This window comes from Perca fluviatilis, chromosome 18 (assembly GCF_010015445.1).
Source record: "Perca fluviatilis chromosome 18, GENO_Pfluv_1.0, whole genome shotgun sequence".
NCBI classification, from domain to species: domain Eukaryota; kingdom Metazoa; phylum Chordata; class Actinopteri; order Perciformes; family Percidae; genus Perca; species Perca fluviatilis.
Window position 1 is genome coordinate 19,189,385 of NC_053129.1, and position 15,996 is coordinate 19,205,380.

A 15,996-nucleotide genomic window follows, 5' to 3' on the forward strand; every position below is an offset into this window, starting at 1 on the left:
CATTTTGAAGTGTATCACAATGTCTGTTCGTCTCCCCTGCACTGCATTTGAGGATAAATACCATTTGTTGGTCAAGCAGGTCATTAGTGAGTGACGGAGAAGAAGAAAAAATGTGTGTGTGTGTGTGTGTGTGTGTGTGTGTGTGTGTGTGTGTGTGTGTGTGTGCGCGTGTGCATTTTCTCTGTAATAATAATCCCTATGAAATCCAGCTTTCTCAATCCGGTAGCTCAAGCTGACACTTTAAATAAAATCATTCTAATCCCACATGGTAAGAGAAATGAAAATGAGGAGATTAACATGGGGAAGAGGAGGAGGGGTGCCCACCTCCCCCTCTGTCTCTTGCACTCACCTCTCTCTATTTCTCTCAGTCTCGCTCATCCTTGAACCCCTGTTGCTTCATTCATTGAGACTGTCCTCTTTCCCATCACACTCAGGGTGAGATAGATAGATAGATAGATAGATAGATAGATAGATAGATAGATAGATAGATAGATAGATAGATAGATAGATAGATAGATAGATAGATAGATAGATAGATAGATAGATAGATAGATAGATAGATAGATAGATAGATAGATAGATAGATAGATAGATAGATAGATAGATATACAGAGTTTATGGCAGGTCTGGAAGACTGAGGAGCATTTAACATTCAGTTTGCTGTGTGGGGAAGATTTAGATAGTGTCCATTGGAGTGTGTGTCTGTGTGTGTGTGTGTGTGTGTGTGTGTGTGTTCGTGTGTTCTACCAGGGCAATACAATAATATGACACTAATACAATAAACACAATAAACAGGATCACTGATCCAATCAAATGATGGGGAAATTATCTCTCTTTCTTTCTCTCGCACAGTCATAGCCCCCTAAAAAAAAAACACAAACGCACATACTCCCAGTTCATTCACTCAAACATAAATTCATGAATGGGTGGAGTTTGAATGTGTTAGGATTTTAAAGGGAATAGTAAACGTATTCCCAAAACTTTGCTAAACATCCCCTCACAGTTAGCTTACTTCATTTATTTATTTACTTTGTTTAGGACAACGCACATTAACCAATGTCTTAATTAATGTCTGTAAATGTGCCAGTGTTAGCCAGCTGGCTAATTTTGAAACCAATGAGGTGTTGCCATAGATAGAAGACAACAAGATGCCATAAAGACAGCAACAGCAACAAAATAAGCATTCTAGAGACAGAGCAGAAGCCATGCAGAGCAACAGGAAGCAGCAAAACATTAGTATAGTAATACATCAACCAGTTATTCGCCTATAATTTTTCAATGGGAATCCCCCGCCAGGCCAAAAATACATCCATTCCAGTGTTCCCATACATTCGGCAGCGGTACACCACCGTCAACTGCAGCAACACACCTCTGTGAGTCCATAATGAGGCGACGGTCTGTGGTTAGTTCACGTCTGTAACAGCAAGACCGTTGAGTGTCTGTTATCTAAACCGCTAAAGTCAGTTTAACAAGTGAAGATAACTTGTCGGCAGCCTACCGGTTACAAACAGGCTCGGCAGTGAACGACACGCTAACATGCTGATGGATTCGGTTTTGTGTTTTCAGCAGAGCTAGACCAGAGAATATTCGGCTAAAACAGATCGGTGATGCCGTTTTGCCGTCATTGTTCTCTGTGAAGTTTGCTGTAAGTGATGTAATGTAGCCCTGGTGCGTTTTTAGGTGGAGTGAGCACTGCGACAAGTTTTAAAAACTTTAAATGCTACATTGTTTGTCATCATCCTGTAATACTTTAAATGGAAAATGGATCTTTGTCTGGTATGGTAGGTGGCACAGTTTCTCTAAAATCTGGCTGTACACTACCTGCCCAGCACCAAAGGACAGAAACACAAAGTTAGCGACCAGCTGGTGAGCATAGCGGAGCATTTAGCAGCTAAAGAGCAATATATATGATTCAGGAGTTGTTGGAGACCAAAAGCAGAGGTAAAAGGAGAGTGAATATTGGACTTCAAATTGTCAGGTGGACACAAACACACGACTCCAATGTTGCTCCATGTCTGATGGATGTGCCATTGTTTGCTAACACATTTGCCATTTCAACTGGCTGGCCAAAACATCAATGAATGTAGTTTGAAATAAAGTTTTTTATGATAATGGGACTAAACTGTTTGTGGTTCTTGCCCCATCAGACTTTATTGTAGCGATGTCGCTGTGTTCTCAGATCTCAGCAAATACTTTAGCGAGTAAAATGTTATCATGACTGATAGACGATTGCAAAACTCTGAAAATAATTATTCTTTTAGTGACAAACCTGAAGTGCCTTAAAGTATATATAATGGGCCACAAACTCTGTAAAACATAAAATTAGAAAGAAGAACACGTATAAATATTTCACTAACATTCAGTCTGTAATTAAACTGTAACACTAGACTTTTCTGTTTGTTTGACAAATACAAGTGGGCATATACATCTCATTTCCCATACAAAGTACAGCCACAGGTCCTCAGTTTGGTTAGTGAACACTTCACAATCCCTGTTTTTACTGCTTAATCCAGCTCTTGTCCTCATCCTTCCTGCTTCCTCCTCTCATTATCTCTCCATCTATCCGTCGGCTTTTCTCCGCTCTCTCTCTCTCTCTCGCGCTCCGTCACCTCACCTCCATCTCAGCTTTTCATTTAGACGTTTCCCTCGTTGCCGTATTTCTCTCCTCGCTTTTTTGTTAACCCTCTCCCACACACACTTTATCTCCATGTGATTCATTTGCCCTCTCTCTATCACTCCGACTGTCCTCGCAATCTCTCCCTCCATCCGCCCCCTCTATATCCATCTCTTAAGCACATCCTTTTTTCTCCTTCTCTCCTCCATCTCCACCACCATCCCTTCTTTTTAAAGGATAATCTTCAGCTAAGTGGACAGCACTTCACTCTCTATCGTTCCCTCTTAAGTGACCATCTGATAATCTCAGGATTCTCTGTTGAACCCCCAACCAGAGAGGAGAGAGGATGGATCAGAAAGCCCAGAATTGAAGTCCTAAACTGGGTCAAGAAAAGGCCAGTGCCTGGGTCCTCTGGGGCTGATGGTACCAGAGTGGGATGGAGAAAAGGCTGATGCCAAACAAAGTTGGAGAGAGATCATCAGAGCAGATGGACATCATCTCTCTATCCTTTTATCTATCTATCTTCAAGGCTGCAAGGCCTCAACTTTGAGATGGAAGGACTAAAAAAAAAAGAAAAAGATAAAAGGACATCACTTGGCTGATATGGGGATTTGTTGTTGTTTTTTTTTATCTGGACACACAAAAGAGGCTGAAAAGAGGGAGGGAAGATGCATTCACGTTGGTGGGGTCAGTTAAAGGACGTGACACACACACAAATGCATAGGTTGTGCTGATTGTACAAGATTCACCGCACCTCCTTACTGCAGAGAAAAGAAGCCCTTAGTCAGGTTACACACACATACTTGTTTTGTTTTTCTTCTGCTGTCCTCTTTACGGGTCAGCGGGTGAATAAAGCCGCTGTCACTTTCCTTTGGGGGGCGTCAGTGACAGGCGGGCCGACCACGATAAACTTCCGCACAGGAAGAGGAGATTCCTGCAAGGAAAAGGCCAGGAGGATCAGGAACGGCCCTGGGCACACTTAGCTAAAGACACTGTGTGTGTGTGTGTGTGTGTGTGTGTGTGTGTGTGTGTGTGTGTGTGTGTGTGTGTGTGTGTGTGTGTGTGTGTGTGTGTGTGTGTGTGTGTGTGTGTGTGTGTGTGAATAATACAACAGTCAATATGCCACTTAAACAGAATAACTGAAATGTAGAATTGTATTGTAGATACTGAAACAAACGTTTTGTATTGTAAAATTAAGACTAACGACCTGGTTTAGCAGATTTAAAGTAATGTTGGTTTCCCTCAGACTTCATACAATTACTTGTTTATCTCTGGGTTAGCAGCAGCAGTCTATGATTCCACCCACTGAGTCTTTCTGCTCGTTTAATAAAATGACAGAAGCGCTGGAGAGTTTTTAAGGAGTTTAAGAAAAAAAAAAGTTTGTTTTGGGTTAACCCCTAAACAGACACCACGGTTTGTGCACAAGCCCAAAAATATAATGGTTACTGTCACTTGATAATTGAGAGTAATCGAGAGTCCACAGCTCTGTGAGGTTCAACTAAATGTTAAATGTTAACAGTGACATGTTAACATGCTGATGTTTAGCAGGTGTAATGTTTACCATTTTCACCATCTTAGCTTAGTCTTTAGTCTTTTTTTTTTTAATTACTTTTAACAAACTATGGTTTGGTATGTTATGGGATTCCCACATAATGTGATAGACAAATTACAGCACTTTTCAAATGGCTGCAGACAAACAAATAATACTTACTAGTAGAGTTCTAAATCCTTTTCATTATATATTTTTTAAGATCAGGTAATATATTTTGAGACACTCAAGCTGCACCTTGAGACAGAAACGGTTCATCTCAGAACATTTAGAGGAGGAGGAGGGGACATTATTGTTAGAGCAGTTACTCATACCAACAGAACAAAAGACACAGCGTCCTATTATGGGACTCTCCACTGTCCTAACACTGGATCTGTACCGGCACAGGTGCCACTGGCTCATTTATAGTCAGGTTAGCCCATGTTTAAGGCATGGATCTGTGGTGTGGCATTCACACACACACACACACACACACAGCTGAGTAAAAGAAGCTGCTTATGGATGTGTGAAGAGGAGATTACTCCGCTGTCTCTTCTCGGAACTGCCGAGTGATTATGTGTGTCTGTTGGCTGCCTAATGTGTGTGTGTGTGTATGTGTGTGTGTTTCTGTGTGTGAGAGAGAGAGTGTGTCTCTACCAACAAGTCTTACAAACCATTAGACAATATAGGTTGTTTATTCCTACCCTCTAATACGACCCACAGGAACGTTTCATAAATTAGCCCCCCTAGCAGTGAGAGGGGGACACAAAGAAGTGTTTTCCGTCCTCATAGAACGTAACATTGCGGTTTTTAAACATATTAACATTGTGAAATGGTCGCTGTTTGGTAATATTTAGGCACAAAAACTACTTATCATCATTAAGAACATTAATATAGCAGCAAACAATTATTTGCTACTGTATGTAGTGGAGTATTGGCATCCTAAGCAGAGAATGAAGTCACACTCCCTCTGTACGTGTTGTAATCCGAGCTTCTCTGTTCTTTGTTTTACAATTTTGAGTACTGCCCCTTTAAGTTTAAAAAAAGTACATTACTAAACTTCTGGTTATGCACGTGATGCAGTTCCATTTGTTTCATGAAGTAAAAAAAAACCTGCGGTTTACTTTTATTTTCAAACGGGACACAAACCCTGGTCTCCTTAGTGAAAGTCCTGTGATTGTTTGATTGATCCACCCACCCAACCTGTCTCCTTACGCAGAATGTGGCGCTCTTATACTTTGTCACCTTACTTCCTGCTTTGTTCCTATCATAATTACGAGAGGCCACTAAAGGGGACAGTATAAACGTAAATATGAGTCTCTTCTGTACATACATGCATGGGTGGATATTTGAGTTTTTTGTGGTTGTGTGGTCCTGAGTCTGACCAGTGTGTATGAGTAAATATTTCACCTTGTCTGACTGTATGTTATGGTTATCTCTCTAACAATGATGCCAAAAATAGGCACATGCCTCGCTATTCTTGTCCGCTCAAGGCTCCTCTGGCGTTCTGGTGGATGTACCCAGGCATACAAGGGGTTAGGGAGAGATTTGTGTGTGTGTGTGAGTGTGTGTGAGTGTGTGTGTGTGTGTGTGTGTGTGTGTGTGTGTGTGTGTGTGTGTGTGTGTGTGTGTGTGTGTGTGTGTGTGTGTGTGTGTGTGTGCGTGTGTACGGCCAAATACACATACATATTTGTGTGTGCTTGTGCCTGTATGTGCATGTGTTTAGTAGGTGACTAAAGGAGCGGTTTTGTTCCAAAATTAGAATTCTGAAATATGTTTTCTTCCTCTAGCAAATGGCTTTTGAAATTAAAACACACTGTTGCATATCAGTGAATGTATTGGCAGTTCTGAGCCTTTTCCTTAGAAATTTTAGAGAAGGTAATCATTTGTGTGGTTGCATGCCAAGCAACACACAGCAAGTTTTATTTTTTCCAAAGTAAGTTTTCTCTATAATAAGACCTTTGAGTGGAATGCCAAGAGCCAAACGCTGGGCTGGATTGTTTGCTTAGTGTCTCCCTCAGCAGCTGTAAAAATCAAGGGAAATAATCAGCAGATAACCTAACACTCCACACATTCTTTATTCTTTGTTCACTTTTATGTCTCTGTTGGGTGGTGAGGGGGTTTAACGCTCTATTATGAGCCTGTACACTTGGCATCTCTGAACAGGCAGTAAAATGCTCTCCTTTTCTTTCCAGAAACATTATACTTCCTCCAGAGGGGGTCAGGAAGCAAAGGTGCACCTTCTCAGCCAAATTTGGCACACCCTGAGGTAAATGGAGCGGAGGGAGTCGATTGGCCCAGCGCACCTGAACCAAGGCGGCACACGACAGGATGAGGGAGTCGGCATCCTCCTGTTAAACGCTTGCTTCCTGCTGTTTTGCTGTTCTCTTTCTTCTTTTTCTTTCTCTCATCCCACTTTTCAAGCAGGAAGTCATTGGAATGGAAAAAAGAGTTATGTGAAGATGGGGAGGGGGTTTTATGTTGTTCCAAACAAGCAGAGCCCTGCCCAAGCATCCACTGTAGCAGCTAAAAATCCTAAAGATAGATAAGTCAGGCAGAAGAGGAGGAGGAACAATGGCAGGGATGGGGTGAGAGATGAGATGGAGGAAGGGAGGAGGGGAGATGAGGGCATGAGGGGGGTCTACTCTAGGGTCGTGCTCAGAGGGCGTCGGGCAGCACGAGAGGCAGGATGTTATGGTTTATTCAGCCCAGGAGTCGGGGCGACGTGGACAAGGTGTGCCTTGCCCTCAGCAGCTGCCTCAACGTGATTTATAGCAGCGCTGGCAGACGCTTCTGTCCATGGGGAAGTCTTTGAAAATGCCGGGAGTGATTTGCATGATTGTAGGCCTGTGCATATACACAGTATACATACTTGAATGTGCATGGCCTCATGTATGTGTTCATGTGTGTGTACATTCACTTGTTTACGCGTACACGAGCACATTATTGTGTGTTGGTTTTTAACCTGTGGTTGGAGCATGTTCATGCATGGCCCAACAGAGGATAGATGGTCAAGCTACTCTGATTAATTACCAGCTAACCACACACATTACACTATATAAAAACACATGGATCATATAGGCAATGCACAGCAATGTCAAAATAGTATGGTAAGTGGCACTAATATAAAAAAAATTATTCAGGTCCTTAACTTAAGTAAAAGTAGCAATACTACACTGTAAAACTACTCAATTACAAGTAAAAGTCCTGCATTCTGTTTATTAATTAAAAGTACAAATGGTATTAATACTTAAATGTACTTGCTATTGCTGCTGCTATAAATCATGCATGTCACTTTATTTGCACAACTCACTTACAGTAACTGTGTAATTTTGTCTCAAATGCTCTTGTACTGTATAGTTTCTATTTTTATTCTATTCTTATTAGAGATGGTCCGGTATCGGCTCCGATACTGCCTAAAACACTGGTATCGGTATCGGGAAGTACTGGAGGTTATGCACCGATCCGATACCACGTAATAAAGCTCTAAAGAAAATCTACGTTAAAGTGGTTTATTTATGTTCTTTTTCCATTATAACTGTCTGTCAAACTGCATAATAAAAGAAAGTTCTGTGGCATTCATTGTTTGTTCATGTTTCACAAAACGTTTAACCTGAGCCAGACCGACAACAAAGATAGAAATAATATCACATCCATACAGGGATAGTAGTATACAGTTAGTAAACATAAAATATATGACACACTGGTATCGGATCGGTACTCGGTATCGGCCAATACGCAAGTTCAGGTATCAGAATCAGTATCAGGAAGCAAAAAATGGTATCGGGCCATCTCTACTTCTTATTTTAATGTATGTACCTCTAATTATGTATTTATGTTACTTACTATACTTATCAGTATTTATCTCTGTTGTTACTGCTGCAACAAGCAAATTTCCCATGAATATTTTACAGTGTAGAGCAGTAAAAGTATAAAGTAATATAAAGTGGTATAATAAGTAAAATGTATTTATAAAGGGCTTTTCACAGACATAAGTCACAAAGTGCTTTACAGGGGCAAACGCAAGAAACATAATACAGAGTGAGAACACGATACCCAGTCAGTATTACACAATAATATTAAAAGTGCAGACCAGGTACAGAGCAGTCAACCAAAGGTCTGTCTAAACCGGTATGAAATATAAATAGGAAATGCTCAAGAAAAGTACAGTACTTAGTTTTCCACCATTGAAAATACATTGATTAATTTCCAATTTGATAGAGCCAGAGATTTCATTTTCAACCAACAGGTAACCAGTTTGTGTTTGTCTGTGTGTTTGTGTGTGTGTTTACAGGCCAATTTTACGAGCGTTACCCTCCTCCTGACCTTCCCTGAGGCAGCCGAACCTCGTCTGGTGTGAAAGGTCAGTGAGAGGTCAAGAGAGGTCTCCAGCGAAAGGCCGCTCTAGTGTGGAGAGCCTGCTGGGTGCCATGCCAAACATCCACAGTGGGGGTCAAAGGTTACACAGACACACAGATTACACAGATACATAAACCAGACAAAAGGGTGTCAACAGGTACAAGACGTGTGAATGTCCACTGCTGTAACATGAGAGGAGAGTATTGCAGAGAGCTAAACTTATAACTGGGGACTAATGTGTGGTGAGAGAGGCACTTTAAAGCTGCTTAAGTCCTGTACATGTCACTTCATATCCTATAGACGCCTCTCTGTATAGTATTTGGGGAACTGCAGAAAGGCTGAAGCACAGGTAACTGATCACTAATTACTCTTAATTGCCTCAGCCAGCTTGAAAAGGCTTTGTGTGTGAGAGAGTGAATGTGTGTGTGTGCCTGTTAACCAACCATATAGTTGTAGAAGCTATTAAAAACTCATTAACCTGCGTTTTATTTGAAGACCCCTGCCCCCCTGCATCTACCCCTAATGTATTTTGCTAGTCTTTGATTTTACAACTCGCCTCTGTTATTGTAGGATATCTTCTCCTTTCCTTGTAATTTTATTTTATGACATGGAGTGAGTCGAATACAATACACCCCCCGGGGAGGACCACTTACTGCCATGCCAACAAATATAATTACGCTGATCAGAGGAGTGAAAACAGACCGCTGCTTATCTGCCACAGTCCGTGTTTTTGTTTTTTCTAAGCAGTAGTCGCACTAGAGGATGATGGCTATGGAAATCTAAAAAGGAAAAACGCAGAGACCTGCACCCTGCATGTGGTAGAGTGATTGCTGCCACACTCCACTGAAAAAAACTTGGAAATTCCTGTTGCTTTGTTTATGGACAAGAAATCCACACATCACAGAAAAACACCTAAGATATTACTTGAATGAATGAAAAACATTCTTAAATTTGGCACTCATTAAGCACCAAAACATTACACTAAATTTGAATTAATACATGCAACTTTTGTAACTGTTAACACGTTATTCCCTCAAGCATCTATCAAAATAGCTTACTCCATGGGGCGGTAGCGAGCAGTGTGGGCAAAATCTAAAAGTTGACCCACATGTCAAACTAATCCACTCAAGCTGTATGTATGTCATATGTAGCCTACTGATGGAGCACACATCAAAAAATAATTTATATTATCATATTTAACAAAATATGCAGCCCAAGAACAGCTGCATTAAAATTGTCACATTATTGAACGGAGTTTGCCGTGGCGTTAACCTCTCACACAAAGCACCCACAGAACCAGCTGTGACTGCGGCAGTGAATAATATAGGCTAAGTTACAACCAGAAGTAAACAGCTAAAGTCCTTTCGTGTTTACCAAGTAAAGTCCTCTGCTCCATGTTGACAGGTAAGAGTTCATAGGAGCAAAGTTGGTCCCTTCCCAATGGAGCTGCGAGCCTGTGTGTGTGTGTGTGTGTGTGTGTGTGTGTGTGTGTGTGTGTGTGTGTGTGTGTGTGTGTGTGTGTGTGTGTGTGTGTGTGTGTGTGTGTGTGTGTGTGTGAGAGAGAGAGAGAGATAGAGAGTGTGTGTGAGTGCATGTGTGTGTCAGACAGAGGGAGAGATAAACAGGGAGAGTTGCTGAGGGGGCTCTTTGACTTTGAGCGCATAAGCCCTTATTTCATGGTGCCATTGTTTGTTTTAAGGACGTCAAGCTTAATACAGTTCCAGGCGATTTCCCAACATGTCTGTCCGCCCAAGCACCTCCAAGGCGCTCTCTCTCTCTCTCTCTCTCTCTCTCTCTCTCTCTGTGTGTGTGTGTGTGTGTTTGTGTGTGTGTGCGTGCTCAAGTGTATGTGCGCGCCCTTCATTCTTGTTAACTTTAGCCTAACCCCTGTCCTAGGCAGTGATTTAAAAAAATGTTATACTTTCAAGGTTGTTCGTAAGACATGTTGAATTAACTCAGACTTTGCAGTATTTACTGATTCATTTTATCATTTTATGCTAAAGAAATGTCAAATATGTAGCTAATTTCAATTACTTTACACATGGCTAAGACTAACTGCGGTGTTCAGAGTCTATCTGTGGTTTTAATGAGTTTGACTGCAGCCATATTCACATCAACCTCACTGAGCAGCATTCTTTTAATTGCCTATTATTTCCACGCAGGCCAGACATGGAGCTTTATTTAATGTTAGGGCAAACAGGTTTTTTATCACATGTTGGACACAGGATCTAGAATAGTATTGCAATACTATATTTTATCACTCAGATTGTGAGAGCATGTGTCCATAAGGAAAAGTAGAGAGAATTTATAAATGTTAATTATTAGTACAGAAATGATTGTGTATATGGCATACAAGTCTCCCATTTTGCATATTATTATTATTGATTGTTCATCATTATTTTACTCAGTGTCTGGTTTGTCTAGTACTTTTTTATTGTCATATTGTCTTTACATTGTGTACATTTACTTATGCATCAATGATCAATATTCATTCATGCAAATAAAGCATATTTGTGTGTGTGTGTGTGTGTGTGTGTGTGTGTGTGTGTGTGTGTGTGTGTGTGTGTGTGTGTGTGTGTGTGTGTGTGTGGTGTGTGTGTGTGGTATGCAATATGTCTCATTGAATGGCTTGTATAAAACAGGCCACAGAGGATCAGCAACCTCTCTCTCTCACACACACACACACACACACACACACTCGCCTCCATAATCATCACTACTTGTAGCCTAGAAAGAGAGATGTGGGTCATCGGGGCCACACTGTGCCAGCTATCACAGCCCAAGCAGCCAAGAATTAACATCACTAATAATAACATCTATGTAAATTTCTTATGTGTTATTTTACTGCAGATGTCTCTTATATCACGTTCAGGTCAGACTCCCTTTCTGAAATGGGTTTTGCCTTGACAAACAGAAATAAGTGGAATACATATTTTCCTCCAGCATCCTCATCTTTGATGGTGAAAGCTGAATACATTAAGTGCTGGACATGAGGCCCAACAAGGACTTTAGAGGCTGTAAGAGTCAGACGCCTACTCACTTATTACACTCGGACAAATCCTCTTCTCCTTTCCTCTCCTCTCCTCTGTCCTGTCTCCTAAACCTTTTTATTCCGGGACCCTGAGACCTCTGGGAACAAAACAGCTTTTAGCGCTACCATCTCTATCTGCTCAAATAGCTCTCTCTCTCTCTGTCTCTGTCTCTCTCTCTCTCTGTCTCTCTCTCTCTCTCTCTCTCTCTCTCTCTCTGTCTCTCTCTCTCTATTTCTCTAAAATTCTCTATTTCAGACTGTGAAAAGAAATGGAGCTGTTGTAGGAGCACCCCAAGTCATTATCTGATTAAGGTCATTTTATATCCCCTGCTGCGGAGATTACTTCTTCTACCAAATAATATTTTTTCTTAAATTCTTAAAAACTTAAATTCAGAAAACGTCCGTTTGGTTATGTTTGTTGACTTCCTGCATTCATTTCGCTCCAAAAATGAGAGAAAAGACTAATGACCCTGTAGTAATAATAATAATAATAACAATAACAATAATAATAGTACTAATAATAATAATAACAATGGAACGACAGTTGACCCGTCGTTGATACAAATTAATACTGAGGAAAAATTTGCCACTGGCTCTTCTCCACTCCGGTATACCATTACCGCGTGCGCGCACTTACTACCACTTAATTGTGGTCAGAATATGATTTTTTTTTTTTTAAGTAGCTTTATAACACCTCTGGGAGAAATATTGTTTTCACTGCCTACATTCTTCTGCATTGGGGGCCCAACTCTAATAAATATGTCGATAAATTTAGCCATCAGTGCGCAATGCCAGAGCGCATTATCGGTCTTGGGCATCGAGGTGTGTCGCACTCGACCCAAAAAAGGGGGGAAAGTGAGATGAAATAAATACACGGGTTTATCCACCTGGAATGGGTCGCGATAAGAGCAGCCAGTGTTAACCGACACGTTTCCTCTACACCTCACCCGAGTCTTCCTTTTCCAAACACGCGTTTCTTTAATGTGCCGGCCTGTTTTTCCAGCCTGTGTGCGCACCGACGGCACCCAGGGGAGCCGAGGCCAAATCAGCCACAGGCCAGTGAGGGAGCATGGGGCCGGGACACCTGCTTTGGAAAAGACACTCCAGACACTAAACTTTGCTGACTTCGTTGCAATTCGTTCGTCCTAAAAACACTTGCTTGCGACATGGAAACGAGACTCGCCTTTCCTTTTTGGCACCTGACAGAGGGCAATATGGAAAATAAGATTTTGTAGTTAAGTACTTTAGGAACCTGTTTGTTCAGACGATACAAAAGAAGATTATGTGTGCAACAAATTCATTCAAAGTGAAAAGCTGGGAAAAAAACAAGGCAAATGCAACAACAACAAAAAAACACTGATCTGATATTAATAGTCTAGTGCATCAACAACTTTTTTCTTTAGGTTACTGGCTTCAGCAATTTAGCGGATACGAATACTTGTAACTTGACTTCATCAATAATGATAATAATAATAATAATATAAATACTATTTTTATATGTTCGTTATGAAATTAATGTATAGGTAATTTCCTGAATGTGCTAAATACGAGGCTTACGCTTTTTCTAATTGCAGAAACGCAGGCTGGAGCAGATGGATGTGACCTGTATTATCCAGTAAAATAGAGTCGATAAAAAAATTTATCTTTTATGTAAAGATTAATTTTATACGGCCCAAATGTCCTAATAATATTACTAAACAATTTGTCTACACACCTGTTGGAAAGGTCGAAGGCTAACATATTTGTAGAGCGCAAAAACTCCATTGTAATTATAAATATCCAATTTGTAGGATGCAGGAAGAAGAGCAGCCATCATTTCATAAATCAGAAGCGTCGAACAGGTTTCTCTGTGGAAAGGATCAGATGTCAGTGTCCGCAGGGTTCAAACTTACAGGTGGGGACGTTTCAGAGGGAGAGGAATCTAATAATTCATTGAAAAGCTTTAGATTTTAAATCATAAAGGTAAATGTTTGCTTTCATTTACTATCAGTTTTACTTAATCATTTTTTATGACAGTGCAGTCTTATGCACGGAGATATTTCAGTGGCAGACTGCGGATCCGAGTGCGTCATTTCATGATGATATTCGGCTCTTAAGCGTTTTACAAAGAGACGTTTAGCTCTCCTCAGATATTGGCTTCCCTGGATAATCTGAATTCCAAAGCAAAGCTCACAGCGTCTGTGCTGCTTTGCTTGTTCAAAAATCAAACTTTGCTGCAACCAATCAGAAACTCTGCACGTAAAATATCTCTACATGCCACTTTGAAGCTACAATACCCGAGTGACCCACTGTTTTTCCCTGTGAGAAGCTGCAGTCTAAATGTGTACCAGTTGCAGAAATAATGTGCATACTGATGTTCCAAAAATAAACGCGCTATGCATCGTTATACATATCAAAAGATCAAATTACAAAGTTGATAATCATTAAAAATGACTGGGCTTAAAGGCATGTTAATGCGTTTTAATAGACTCCCATAAACACAATCGAAACATATATTAACACAAGCGTTGAAAAGTCGTTTGGATTTTAAAATAGATTGTTAATTTTGAATTTAAATGCTACAAGAAAGTCTGGATGATGTTTGAAAACATTTGCATTAAAACGGTATCTGCCTTAACAATGCAATTAATGCATGCATTCATCCTACAATTCATGCTTTTTTTTCTTAAATGTAGTGAATAAATCTGCAACCGGGATAGATAATCTCACTGGTTGCCAAATAAATCATCTTCCTTTATGAATTGTCATAGCAGTATTGTCGTGAAAGTGTAGCTATTTATTCTGATTATATTCAAATCTCTTGGTATCAACTAACACTTTACCATTTATTGTAAAAGAAAAACAACCTTTCCCCATCTAAGATTTGAATATGAAAATAAATAACATAATAAGATGTGGACTATGTGTTTTATTGCGGCTTAAAGTGTATTGTCAAAGTGCGTATAACGATTCTTACTCGCGCAGTCGGTGATTTGGGAAGAAAGAGCTTAGTAAGAGTGGTATTTCCTTTTTTCCTCTCTCTCTCTCTTTACTTGCATGCTCAAGTCCCATTCTCTGGTCAAGTTCAGTGCGTTGTTCTCCGGACCGGACGGACGCTTCTTATTGGTAGGTTGCGACAGTTACATCACGCCGCTCATGACGCGCACGTCTTCCTGTTTCCTTCAGCCGCGTCTTAAAGTGAATCTTAGTGGCGGAGGAGCGCTCAGCATCCAGTCCTCTGCATCCAGTGCGCCTCGGAGACGCACACAGGCAGTCTCTCGCTCTCTCTCTCTCTCTCTCTCTCTCTCTCTCTCTCTCTCTTGCACTCTCTCTATGTCTCTCACTCTTGTAGTCACAGCAGAGGATAGAGGGAGAGACCGAAGCGCGAGAGCTCTTTTCATCTTCTATATTTTTCCTATTTTGTTCCTTTCGCTCGCGCCGCTGACTTTATTCCGGCTCTTCCTTCTCTGAGAAATTGTTGTATCCCAGCATCCAGCAATCCGCCGTGCTCTGCGTATATTCTCTATTTTTTTTTTTTTTATTATTATTTTGCCGTAGGAGTTCAGGTTGTCCCCCTCTTCATCTAAAGGGTAAGTAACCTTGTCCTCGGATACCTCCCTCTCTTGTTCTCGTTCTGCCTCGCCTGCGCACGGTGGGCGGAAAAAAAATAAACAAATCAACAAATCAAACATCATGAACGGGGAAATGTATTCTGGTGATCAACACAGCTAATCATATCTATACGACATTATTTTTGCTCTGTTTCGTTCCCCTCATCTTGATGTGTGGCGAGAGTTGCGCGAGCAGCCCGTGTTTTAGCGAGGATGATTTGCGGACGGTAGCCCAACCTTCCTCATCATAGCCGAGATCAGGTTGATTTGCAACTTTTCGAAGTAAGTTTCGGAAGTTTTGAAACGGGATTTAAAACAAGAATTGATTTTAGACGGAAACTGAGATGTTGCTGTATTTGATCTCCTGTGCGTGTTGGAAACCGTGAATTTGCTGTTAGGCTATCTCATATTGTCTTTGTCCTGTGGGCTAAATCTTATTCTCTCTTAACACCTCTTACGTGCCTTTTTCTTCATACAAAATCCGTATCAATGCAGTTACGGAGCTTGTCAGTCCTCCTTTTTTGTGAATTTGGTGTCTCTCTTCTGCGGCAGCACTTTTGAAAGATTGTGATAAAACACTGCCGGTATGTTGTTGTAAGTGTAGGCTACGCAACTCTTATCTCTTATGTTTTGTTATCTTAGTTTATCCACTGTCCATCAAATGTGCAAAGAAACAGCTAGATCTCACTTTTAGCATCGTAAATGTTGTTCTTTAACTTCTAAAACTTACAACAACTGTATATTATTTGTATCTGGACCAAGTTTCAAACCTGAACTTCACTCAATATTTTTCACTTTATGTTTATGATCAGCCAAAATGTTTAAAGGTTCGTTTTAGGGTTTCCAGTGGAGAAAAATGTTAAAAGGATGAGGT

At 40.7% G+C, this 15,996-nt stretch overlaps 1 protein-coding gene and 1 long non-coding RNA gene across 3 annotated transcripts in view; one reads left to right on the forward strand and one right to left on the reverse strand.

Annotated features, from left to right (window-relative positions):
- Positions 1–851: 851 nt before the first annotated feature.
- Positions 852–14,611, reverse strand: LOC120546625. The gene is made up of 3 exons (XR_005636902.1): positions 14,489–14,611; positions 3,418–3,548; positions 852–3,174 (listed from the first exon to the last, which is right to left on the reverse strand). It is a non-coding gene; the product is annotated as an uncharacterized LOC120546625 (long non-coding RNA).
- Positions 14,612–14,974: 363 nt separating this feature from the next.
- The window catches only part of LOC120546624 (prospero homeobox protein 1-like), a 32,675-nt gene continuing 31,653 nt past the window's right edge, over positions 14,975–15,996 (forward strand). Inside the window, exon 1 of one of the 2 annotated variants that reach the window (XM_039781692.1) lies at positions 14,975–15,101. The gene's annotated coding sequence lies outside the window, so the exon portion shown is untranslated. Of the gene's footprint in view, positions 15,102–15,323; positions 15,405–15,996 lie in introns of those variants that run through there. The other variant, XM_039781693.1, reaches the window with a different exon arrangement.